Source organism: Protopterus annectens, chromosome 4.part0 (assembly GCF_019279795.1).
Source record: "Protopterus annectens isolate FY-2018-M chromosome 4.part0, PAN1.0, whole genome shotgun sequence".
Lineage (NCBI taxonomy): Eukaryota > Metazoa > Chordata > Ceratodontiformes > Protopteridae > Protopterus > Protopterus annectens.
The window spans coordinates 1,017,616,734-1,017,626,176 of NC_056733.1; positions in this window are offsets into that span (position 1 = coordinate 1,017,616,734).

The window sequence follows — 9,443 nt, forward strand, 5'->3', positions numbered from 1 at the left end:
CTAATTTCACCCCCCTCTCACCCCCTAAAGGGCCCATCTCAATACTGGAATAATGCTAAGTCCCAGTAATCATGGCCACATAGGTAAAAAACACACTCTCCAAAGCCAATATAGCATCCATCGGACCAGACAACATCCTGGGCTGTGTTCTGCATCAACTACAAGACAAACTGGCATGCTACCTAAGTACTATGTTCAGTCATAGCCTCACTTCAGGCTTTGTGCCTACTGAATGGCACGCAGCTATTGTTATCCCACTCCACAAGGGGGGGGATCCACCACTGACCACAGTAACTACCGTCCCATTAGCATGGCGAGCCTGATCTGCAAGGCCATGGAATGTATCATCATGGAACTTATAAACAAAGACATAGGTAACCTTCAAAATCTGGACCCCACCCAGTTTGGGTTCATGAAAGGTAGATCACGTCTCCTAAACCTGATTGACTTCTTTGAAGCAGTCACCAGAGCCATGGACAAGGGTAAGGTGGTTCACACAGCTTATCTAGACCTCATCAAGGCATTCAACACCATCCTCCACTCTGGAATCATAGATAAACTCACTAGACTGGGCATAAATCCCTATGTCACGTGATGGGTTGCCAACTGGCTCACTGACAGAACCCACACCGTGAAAGTAGCCAACTCTAAATCTGACTCCAGACCAGTGACAAGTGGAGTACCACAAGGTTCAGACCTGGGTCCCCTCCTGTGTGGCATCTACTTCTCTGAAATTCAGGCCAACACAGAGGGCCTATGGCTAACAAAGTTTGCAGACAACTGCAAACTGGGAGCCATTATTGAATCTTCAAATGATGTGGACATTCTACAAAAGGGCCTCAGTGAGATGGATGCCTGGTGTCAAAGCCATGGCCTCAACCTCAATGCCAAAAAATGCATAGTCATCCCTTTGGAAAAAACTTGCACCCATGAACTACTACATTGGCAGTAGTCCACTTAACACTGAAAGTGTGATAAGAGACCTAGGGACACAGGTGGACAGCAGTCTCTCCGTTGATAACCACATCGCCACAGTAGTCAGGAAATCCTTCTATTTGGCACCTCATCACAAAAGGTTTGTCATCCAGAAAAAGGAGGTCATTGTTCCTCTCTACTCATCCCTCATTAGACCTATTATAGAGTACAATGCCCCATTCAGTATGTACCTCACAAGGCATTTACAACAACTGGAAAGGCCACAGAAATACCTCACAAAGAGGATCACTGGCCTCAAACAGATGCCCTATGCAGACCGTCTCAAAAAACTCCAGCTCTACTCTGTCACATATCGCCTGCTCAGAGGCAGTCTCTGCCTAACATACAAAGCCATGTCAATCCCAATGCTGTTGGACATGCTACACTTAAAGAAATCCCAATCCGTCTGAGCCACATGCTCCAGGGTCCTAAACCTTGTCACCACAATACAAAACATGCTGGAGGGATAGGTTCCTGTCCCAGAGACTCCCCATACTCTGGAACAGACTGCCCATTCATGTCAAACAGAGCACCTCATTAGCCCTCTTTAAGAAAAATCATGATGATTGGAGCGGAAATAGGAAATTAACCACAGGAATCACTTCTGTGGCTCTGCTCGACAGATACACAGGAAAATAACTTTTTTAGATGGCAAAAGCCGGGGAATCTTTATGGCTAACCTATGAACATACATGAACATGGTATTAATTTATGAAACCTCTGTAGGGTTATAAATATTCTGCTGCAAAAAGTTAGATATGATAATCTGGGTGACTTCATCGACATGCTGAAACACTGATGCTAAGAAGACCAACTCGAGAAGACCGACGAGACAGATGATCGACAATGTGAAATCCCGACAGCCGAAACACCGACATGGGCAACATGTGAGCGTGAGTTGGTAAGTGTGCAATAGTGAGGGATTTAGCGCTAGGGAGCGGACAGGTAAGTGTGTGATAGTGAGGGATTTAGCGTTAGGGAGCGGACAGGTAAATGTGAGATAGTGTGGGATTTAGGGTTAGGGTGTGGGAATGGTGAGTGTGCAGTAGTGAAGGACTTTAGGTGTAGTGGCGGGTTAAGTGAGTTAGGGTTAGGGTGCGGGTAAGGTAAGTGTGCGATAGTGATGGAATGTAGGTTTAGTGGCGGGTTAAGTGAGTTAGGGTTAGGGTGCGGGTAGGGTAAGTGTGCGGTAGTGTCGGACATTAGGGTTAGGGTTTGGGTTAGGGTTAGTGCATGTATAGTTGTGTGTAATGTGTAGTTTAAGTTTTGTGTGTCGGTGTTTTGGGTGTCGGTGTTATGGTGTTCGGTTTTGTGAGTTGTCGGTTTTGTGCATTTTCGGTGTTTTGGTGTCGTTGTTTTGAGTGTCGGGTTTGTGGTGTGTCAGTGTTGCGGTGTTGTGATAGGGATCAGATAATCCACATGCTATTACCAGTGATTGTTACTGGATAATCTAAAATTTTAAGTATCTTCTTATTTAATACAACTAAACATAAGTCTTTCTAGTTTTCCATCTGTGAGATATCCAACAAATTTTTCATCACTTTGGAAATATATACTACAAACTAAGTTTCAGTGTCAGAAACATTTGACTCCCTCCTCTATTCCAAGGCATTATATGATGTGCACAGATTATTCTAGGTTTTTTGAATACCATAGACATTTTAACAGTTCATTTTTGATCATCATTACTTGTTGTTTATCTGGTATGAAAGCTGTCATTTGAATTATATAAAATAATCCAGGAAGCCATTCTGATAAGGTACAATCTATTTTCATACAAATCAAAGTATTTATTCCAGTTAGTAATGTAGACTTTTATTTGATTAATGGTTCTTTTATAATTTGATATTTTGATACCATCTAATTTATGTTTAATTAAAATTTCTTAATATTTAAATTCATTATTGTTATTTTTAACTAAATAAATCTACTATAGTTTTGGCAATTATTTTGTTTACAAGCAAAGATTTTCTTTTATCTTTGTTAAAAGTCATGCCTGTAAATAGTTCAAAAAATGTAATTAATGAGTCTAAATAAACAGCTAATTTATTAATATTAATTAGAGTCAAGAGTACACTACCTGCAAAATGTAACATTTCTTTTAGTTATAACTTTAATTTATTGAAGTAGCAGATATATTAGTATTTTAACTGCTTCTGCAAGTGGTTCCTTTGCCAGGGCAAATAAAAAGTGTGATAAAAGACAACCTGTTTGGCACCTTTCCTAATATCATTTTCTTGAGATAAGAAAGAGCCAAGTTTAATATAAGAAACATTGTTAGAATAATGATATCTAATTAGATTAGTAAACATATTAGAAAAGCCAAAAAATTCTAGCATTAGAATTAAATAATCCTAATTTACAGAATTAAACATTTTCTCTTTGTCTAAAATAATTAATGCAACTTCATTTTTTATCATTAGTATAATCCAATAAAGTTAATATTAATTTAATGTTATCCTGGATCCGTATTTTCAAAATAAAACAAATTTGGTCATAATTAATTAAAACTGACTTGTATTTTTAATATTTCCACAAATCTTGAAGTAAATAATTTATAATCAATATTTAAAAAAGAAATTGGTGAATAAGTAGAGCATTTTAAGGAGTTTTTATCTTGTTTTGGTATTGGTATTTGGTATATTAAGTACTGAAGCCTGTTACAGGAAAAATGTCACTCAAAGTGTCAGAGTCTGTATAGAGCACTGCCAAACACTCAAGGGGAAACCAATACATAGACCCTGAAAATTTAAGGATGAAGTATTTAGGAAGATATTCTGAAGTTAGGAAGAAATCAATCAGTACTTACTGAAAACAAATAATTAGTTTGTCATGAATGATGAAAAGACGTGAGTCACATGAATGGTTATTGCCTGGCTACTACTAGTGCAGGTCTCAGCACAGCTTCTCTCTGTTGGGATATAATACTCCTTTGCTTCTTCTCTCACCAGAAGCAACATGTTAGCACCAATCCCAAGAAGAGAAGCAGGCCACAGCCTGTTTGGTGATCAATAGTCTTGTCCCAGATAATGCAAGGGTCTGCAGGCTTGTAGCCTTTTTCTGGTAGATGCCTTAAATAGCTACCAGACCAGTCAGATACGTTATGCACAGACACTCGCTCTCCAATCAGAAACAGTTAGAAATTAGTGCACCCTGCTCCAAATCTCACCAGGATCAGAATATAAGCACAAATTCCAAGCTGTCACCTATAAAGCAGTTATTAAGCTTTCTGGTGATCAGCAGTCTCCAGGAAATAATGTCCCTGTGCTCCTTCTCTCACCAGGAGAAAACAGAAGCACTAATCCCAAGATGACGACTGAGAGGCAGAATGTAGTCTTCCATTAACTGGTGGTCTTGCAATAGATGCTTAACGGTAAGATGGAAAAATGGTTTATCCTAAACACTGCAGTGTGCACTAGAGGAGTTAAATGTGAAAGCAGGTAACTTAAGTTTTACCTGTCTAAAAGTTAAGTTTTAATGAAGAGTCACTATTTTTAAAACAGCAAGATAGATTGAAAGGGGGTGGTCACTTTTGTATTCTGGTGCTATGGAATACAGTAGGATGGCCAATAAATTTAAATAGCTGAAGGGGAGTGATTTCACAAAATGACAATTTTGTGCTTACTCACACCAACCTGTAAAAGCAGAGAGGAAATGAGATATATGGTCAAATTAACATAAGGGGCAGGTGACTAGAAAGATGGTGGTATTTAAGCACACAACATTAACCGGGTGGGAAAAAATTCTGTCTGACACACAAGAGACAGAGCTGTGGTGTCTTTTCAGGTTTTAATATACAGTTAAAAACAGAATACAAGTAAAACACAGTGTAAAGAAAACAAATCACAGTATACAAAATAGAAAACGGTAATAAAGTAATACAGAATACGACAAATAAAAAGCAAACTACCCTTTCCCTCACAGCAAACTGTAGCAGAGTCTGGGTGAGCCTTTCCAGTTCTCTTTTAAAAAAGAAATGAAGATTAAATAGAACGTATTTTGGTTGGGAGTTTGTTTCAGACTTGGGATAAAGAGCATTTATGCAGGAATTTGCCTATTGTAGTTTGGATAATCGATTTATTTGGTGGTGGGTAAATATTGGGGAAGCATAAAATAGGTCGGGGAGGAGGTAGCCTTGAGTTAGTGCAGTTCTAGAAGGGAAGGACAAGAATTTTTTTATTTTTATACAGTAAACCAAGTTTTTGATTGGTTTTCTTGATGGATTGTTGGATATGAAGGTCAAATTTAAGTTGATCGTCAATTGTGACTCCTAGACATTTGGTGTGACAGTCAGCATGAATGATAGTGTCATCTAGGAAAGAGAGACTGAAGGAAGTTTTAAGGTTGGACATAGATTTTGGAAGAAAAAGAAGATTCATTTTCTTTGGATTAAGGATGAGTTGGTTGTTGATTAATCAGTGCTCAATGGTGTTAAGAGAAGTTGGGTGAGGGAGTGAAGGTCAGTGAGGTTGCCAGAGAGGTAATTAGAGTAGAATCATCAGCGCACTGGATAAGAGAAGAGCAGCAGCAGGTGGAGCGGAGATTGTTGGTAAAGATATTAAAGAGAAGATGACCTAGGATGGATCCTTGGAGTACACCTGTCTGAATATGCAGGAAAGGGGAGCAGGAGGTCTGCCATCTAACAGATTGTTGGCTATTGCTAAGATAACTAGAGAACCAGAGGGTAGTTGAAGCAGAGAGGTTAAGTTCAGTTAGTTTAGTAAGTAGTTTAGGGTGGGAGATGGTGTTGAATGCCTTGGAGAGGTCAAGGAATAGGCATGACACCAGTTTATTGTTATTTCTTGCCTCTGCTATAGTTTGGGTGAAGGATAGAAGGGTAGGTGATGTGCTATGGTGGGGCCTAAATCCATGTTGGGAGGGTGTGAGAAGATTTTTCTTGGAGCAGATATTTAAGAAGTTGTCTGTGAATACATTTCTCTAGAATTTTTGAGAGGTGGAGAGGATGGCTATAGGTCAGAAATTGCAAGGGTCTGTGGAGTTGCCTCCTTTGTGAAGTGGAATAGTGTAAAAGGATTTCCAAATATCAGGGACAGATGATTCTTTAATGGATCTGTTGAAGAGGATTGAGACGGGATATTATGTACACCTGGCTGCAAGTTTGAGGAATTGGAGGGTGAGTTGTCGAAGGAAGGAGAACAGGGTTTAAGTTTCTGCAAAGGGATTTTATATAGGCAGTAAAAACAGGTCTCAGAGAGAAGGATGAGTGCTGACACTTGGTTGAGGGGGTGGGGGTTATGGTTGGTTGTTGGGGGGAGTTCGTTTGTGAATAGAGTCTATAAAGTAGTTGTTTAGTAGGGTGGCAGTTTTAAGGGGTGATTTATTAGGGAAGGGGTTAAGGGTGGAAGGTTTCCCCTGGATGAAGGATATTGTTCATGGTATGCCAATAGGGTTTGAGGTGTGAGTAGATTGAGCTTCTTGGTAAATTTTTTTTCTTGTCTTGGATAGTAAGGTTTTTGCAAGGTTTCTTAATTCTTTGAATTTAAGGAGGAGGGAAGAAGATTTTGATTTTGTGCACTGTTTCCAGGTAGTGTCTCTAAGTTTCATGCTGAAAAGGGTAACTTTAGAGATTCAGGGTGGGGGACTGGATTTGATCCTAATTTTTCTGATGGGTGCTAGGGAGTTTAGAATATTTATGAATATAGTTTTAAATTCAAGAACTGCATAATTTAGAGGAAAGTTAAACAGGTGAGACCATTTGACAAGAGAGAGTTGGTTGTTGAAAGTTTCTGTGCTGAAATTGGTCAGGTTACGGTAGGGAGGGGATTGCTTAGGGAGTCTGGTAAAGTGCTGGGGTTCTGGTAATGGTTAGGGTTGGATGTTAAAATCCAATCAAGACTGGAGCTAGAGTTTTTATTGATGCATGTAGGAGTGGAAATAAGTTGACTGAAGCCAAAAAGACTTATACTGAGGCTGGGGGGGGGGGGTGTTATTCCAGTCTATATTAACATCACCTAGTAAGATCGTCTCATAGGGAATATTTCGTAAGATCCAAGATAGAACAGATTCAAGAAGAGGAATATTGTTACCAGGGGTATATAGATAGATGCTATTGTAAATTTCTTGTGTGGGTTAAGGTGACAGTTGAGAAGGGTAAGTTCAGCTGGTGAGAAGTTAGAGGGAATAAAGGGAGGGGGAGAGGTTAAGCTATTCAGAGTACATGATAGCCACACACCCCCCTTTTTTGAAAGTCTGTCTTGTCTGAAGATGTTGTCGCCGGGGGGGGGGTAAAATTGCTGAGTTTATGATATGAGGTTTGAGCCAGGTTTCTGAGAGAGTTAGGATGTGGGGAGGAGAGTGGAGGGCTACCTAAGCATGTAGTTCTGTGATTTTGTTTGGGAGACTTTGTAGGTTTATAGAGTAGATTAATATGTGTTTCATTGGAGAGGAGGGGAGACTGTGCCAAGTAAGAGAGGTGGGGGAGGTAGAGTTGGAAAAGGAGGATGGCCCTGGATTTAGGTGGATGTCACCATTCAGTAGGAGTGTTATAGGAAGTAGATTTGATTTAGAGAATTAGAAATAGTAGGTAGTGGCTTTGAACTTAAGTTTGGGAGGTGAGAGAGCAAAATGGAGAAGTTTTAGTTTGTCACAGAGAATATAGGAGGCAATGTAGAGAGAGGGAGAAATATGGAAGTATAGGATTTTATAGCAGCAGGATACTTCTTGGGTAAGAGTGGGTGATAGAGGTGGGTATACGAGGTTAGAGTGATAAGATGATAGGCCAGATAGGAGAAAGAGAAGGGGAGCTGGGATGAAGTACACTAGCATGATGTACTTGTATGTGGCCATGTACCTGCAATGAGGAGAGAGGAGGAACTGAATGTGTGGAGGGTTTAGTAGGGAGGTTGTTAGGGTGTAAGGAGGAGCAGCAGGTAGAGGAGAAAAACAGAGTTATTTATTATAATGAAGGAAATGAGGTAAAAAAGAGGTACGGCAGAGTCTGAGAGTGGGAAGTAGACTGAAGCTGTAGATTGAGTTCTTTATTATATTGTATTATGTATTTATTATATTATTATTTATAATAAAGTTATGTTATTCATATTATCTTTAACATATATTCAATATTTTTGTCAGAAAAGTGTACCATTGTTGCATTCAGTAAGAAATCCCTCGGTCTAGCTTATAGAATTAAGACCACACCACTTAAAATGAAAAGGTAGTGACAGGTGTGGGTATTTGGTTGGATATCTACCTCAGGTTTGATCATCACATTGTAACAGTGGTTAGGAAATCTTTTTTCATTCACAGCTCATTGCAAAAGGTACTTCCAATAGATCAAAAGAAGTCCTCACTTCCTTGTATTCTGCACTGATTAGGCCCAGCACAGAGTACAATGCCCACTTTGGGATTTACCTTACTAAGTATAATAAAGCAACTGGTATGACCCCAGTGTTTCTTTAATTAAAAAAGATCAAGGACTTAAAAGACCTGAGCTACCAAGAGAAACTGGAGCTTATATGTCTATATTTACTATCATATATACACTCCTTTAGGGTAATCTGTGCCTTGCTTATAGGGCCATAAGAGATCTGATAGTCTAATAACTGTTACAGCTCCAAAAATCAAACAGTCCTACTAACAACTGGGCCAGATACCTAAATCTACTCCAACAAATAAGACAAGATGGAGACATACCTTTTTCTTGCAGCACCTACTGCTTCTCTGGAACAAACATCTTCTTCCAATCAAGCGTTATGACACGCTGTCTGCCTTTAAAAATGAGCTGTACAAGTGGATGGATATTCGTAACCTCAGTCCTGGTATGACTGGCCTTTCCCTCCTTGAAAGCCGAAGTAAAACATAAGGGTGCTTGTTACTGGCAGTGGAAATGGCTTTGCAGCTCAGTTGCCATATAACTCCCATGATCTTATGCTCCAGCAATATAACTCCCATGATCCTATGCTCCAGCAATATAACTCCCATGATCCTATGCTCCAGCAATATAACTCCTATGATCCTGTGCTCCAGTGATCAAAAAGAAGGTATATTATGTATCAGATGAACAAATATCAGCTTACAATTTACTTATTTATTTATTTTACATTTTTTGACCGGGATAGTCCGAATGGATGCATGTCCATTTTCAGTGGAGGCCCGGGGAGAAAAGCTCTAACAGAAACAATAAAAACATGTTACAAATATAATATTGACAAAGATTACATAAGCAAAGAAGAAAAAAACAGGTTTCACAGGTTAGAGTTAACCCCTGGTGAAAGTCAGGGGTAAATTAAACAGCTGATTAATAGATTTTTACACATTAAAGATGAAAATGATACAATGGTACAATGTTGATACAAATACAAAAATAAATGAACTAAAAACAACAGTGCAGCATTTAATAATGAATGAAAGATAACTTTTCTGATCATATTACAATTAGACTATCAGGAATGGTATGTTCTGTTTTACTAACTCTTAACTTATTTCAGATGATATAAATTAGCTATTAG